The following is a 3592-nucleotide window of genomic DNA, read 5'->3' as shown; positions in this document are numbered from 1 at the left end:
GGGACTCACCAGTTGGTGGGGAGTCAGGGCACATCTAAAGCAATCAGAGAAGCCCAAGGAAAATCAGAGTTGACTTCATAGGGACCCACCAGTTAACGGACTAGGAGCCTCGAGTGGAAATTCAAGAAGCGGGCCCACGGAACACTCATGGAGTGTGGGCCCACAATCTTTAGTGCAGATGGTGATTGGGGCTAGGGCTACAAGTAGCCTAAAGCACGACTTCAAGAGATGTCGAGAAGTCAGTTCACTTGCAAATGTGCACGGTGTCCATGCGTTCCCGATCCACGTCACTCACGTCGGCTGCAGGTCCCAGCTATGCAGGGGACTCGGGTCGACCTCTGAGAAGTTTGGAAATCCTCTTCCTGGGCTGCAGATACTTCAGAGTCTGTCGGGAGCTTCGGAGATGCAGACTGGCAAATGCTTTGTTGGTGCCTGCCAAGCAGGGGAATCACTCCTTGACCCCAAGGGAGATTTCTTCAGTTCTCTAGCCTTGAGTAGAGCGTTGAAGTTCCAGGATTCAGTTGCAGAGTTTTGTCAAGGGATATCTAAAGTCCTCTGCCAGGGGTTCCTTACTTATGCGTAAGAAAGGGCTTGGACTAACTCTGGGGACCCACCTAAGGGAGGGTTTGAAAAGAGGGGTGGCTACACCCATTTCCTTTGTCCAGTTTCTTGCCAGAGCAGGGGCTCATAGCCCAGTGCCACCAGTTTGAACTGGACTATGCATAGGGACACCCAGCCCCAATACACAAAAGCCTCTCTGGGAGGTGGTTACACCTCCCTGTGACAGGAAACCTATTGTCCATGCCTCCCTTGCCAGAGTTTCATCCAGCAGCAGGAGGCCGAACTCGTGTCTGTGGCTGCAGCATCCATTTTGTGATGTCAGGGATCTTTAAACTGGTTACCGGGTAGACCGGTGTGTACATGTCTCTCCCTCTAGAATGGTGGAATTCTACCCCCACCGCCAGGACTGGCGGGGGGGGTAGGATTCCAAAGAGTTTGACACCAAACACAACATGTTTCCGTGCACCCATCCCAAAGTTAGCATTTACCGCGAGGATATAATGCACTTAAGAGTATATGGTCAGGCTGCATCACAGAACAGCCCCAGAGAATAGGTTCCGAGGCTACAGAGGTGCTCTGCTCATGCATAGGCACCCTCTCACATGAAACCCAGCACCCTGCCTTCAGGATTGATAAGGACTGCCATAGGAGTGACTGATAGGTCTTTATGTGAAGTGATTTAAGGTAGATATAGGTAACCTATATCTCAGTACAGGGTGCATGCACCACCATACCCAGGCTGCGCCACCAGTCCTGTGGTGTAATTTTGGAAGGCTTCCCAGGGGGGGCATAATACATGCTGCAGCCTCTGGTAGGCCTCTGCGGTACCTATGCCCTTAGTACCTATTGTACCATATACTAGGGACTCACAAGGGTACCCCAGTAACCAAACTGGAGTGTTCCCTATTGTACATGGAATCCATTTTAGGGAGAAAACAGATAGACTGGGGTCCTGAATAGCAGGATCCCAGCCAAACTAAGTTGAAAACCAGCAAAACACCAGGAAAAAAGTGGGTGCAACCATGCAGTCAGATGACACCTTCCTACAACAATGTTCAAGAGTGAGGGGCTCAAAAGTCACATTAAAATCTCCCGCGATCAGCATGTTTGAACCACGGGAGTGTAGATCTAATAAGTCGGCCAAAGCCGCTATAACGTCCGACTTCTTCCACTTTGAGCCCCCACTCCCCCACGCCACCTCCGATCGACCAGCCAAGCCCTCGCCGCCATCCCCCGCATCCGAAGAGCCACAACAGGAGGAAGATCCTTCTCCCACCTGGCCGCCAAGACTTGGAACTCCCTCCCGACCCACCTCCGCCTGACCCAAGACCACCTCGCCTTCAGGAAGCAGCTCAAGACCTGGCTGTTCGAGCAGTAGCGGACCCCCCCTCCCGAAGCGCCTTGAGACCCTCCGGGTGAGTAGTGCGCTATATAAATGCAATGATTGATTGATTGATTGATTGATTGGCATAAGCGCTAGAAACGTCCACAACCCCTTGTTGGCCCCACTGCAACCTGATCGCACCGATATCATTACTCTGTGTTTCAAGGACCTCCATATTAAAACCGCCAGCTTGGCGCACCTAGATTACCAATCCCTCTGAGGGTCGACCCTTACCCACACATGTTGCAGTGGTATAATCATTTAAGTAACCTAAGCAGAATAGGGGGACTACTGCCCAGTTTTCTTGAAAACAACAGACATCAAACTGATCAATAGAAGCGAACCAATCAGGGGAGACGGTCTTCATCTTCAATCCTGCTACATTCCAGGATAACATGGACGTCCCATGGGTAGCAGGTGAATGTAGCCACTGTCTGCTTGTAACATCAATAAGTACATCATTTGGGCCCGATACTCCAACAGGTAAGGAGGGTGCTTCCCGAGAGGCAGTAGCCTCCCTTCCTGGATGAAGACAAGGAAGTTGAGTACCAGCTAAGGGTAAGAGAGGGGATTCCTTAATCATATGGGGAGCAAAAAGACCATCTAGTTTGTTCTGGGTATTACAAAGCAGTCAGTTATTAGCCTCAAGAGAGAAAAAGCCTCTTAACCCAGGCAGTGTTTTTTTTTTTAATACAATTTTTATTTTGCAAGGTTTTAAGTAGAAAAAAGGGAGGAAAAGAAGGCGAGAGAAAGAAGGAGGATGAAAATAAAAAGAACAGGCGACATTCCGCCATAAATCCCCACACAGGGGGTGCTAGAGAACATTGCTGCAAAGAAAAAGACCAGAATTACATCAGGGGGGACGGCAACTAGCGTAGTCAGATGCAATGCAAGTGTTATTGTTCGCCAATCTCCATCGATTGGGGGGAGCACCCATATCTCAGCAAACAGTTCGAAGTTCTCAGGAGTAAAAGGTGTCCCAATCATGATCACAATCATATAGGAAGGCCGTGCAGTCCGTCTTCACATGTGATTCGTGTCGCAACCAAAAGTAGATCAACAACCCCAACCCAACACCCCACCCACCCCACTTCCCCTCCACCCCCCCCCACCCTTTCCCTAGTGGTGGCGACCATCATGCATTCAGAACATTGTCATATAAGCAGGTGATTAAATTTGGAAGAGATGTAGTGCACGAAGAGCTGAGGGGCAAACTGCAGATGGCAAACCTCGAGACAGAAACCTAACCAAGGGTCCCCAGTTGAACATGAAGTTTTTAAAATTCCCCAGAAAGATATCCGACAGTCTCTCCATACTCAGTAGTCGCCATAGCCGTGCATGCCATAAAGAAATGGCTTGAGCTGTCGGGCTTTTCCAAGCGGCTGCCAAAGTCAATTTGGCCGCCCCTAGGCACAGCCATATAATGCGTTTATCGGCTCTAGCTTGATGTTCAAACTGCGGGTCTCTAAGCCCCAACAGGACATACTCCATTGAATCCAGAATTGGATAGCCCATCACATCCTTGATGTAGGATAGGATCTCGGACCAGAATGGCCGGATGGTGGGGCAGTCCCACCAGATGTGGCGGAAGTCACCCAGCATACCGCAGCCTCGCCAGCACTTATCTGAGGCCGTCGGGAATATCCG

Source organism: Lissotriton vulgaris, unplaced genomic scaffold (assembly GCF_964263255.1).
Source record: "Lissotriton vulgaris unplaced genomic scaffold, aLisVul1.2 SCAFFOLD_6103, whole genome shotgun sequence".
In the NCBI taxonomy this organism is placed as follows: domain Eukaryota; kingdom Metazoa; phylum Chordata; class Amphibia; order Caudata; family Salamandridae; genus Lissotriton; species Lissotriton vulgaris.
Note: the sequence above shows the minus strand (reverse complement) of the source record.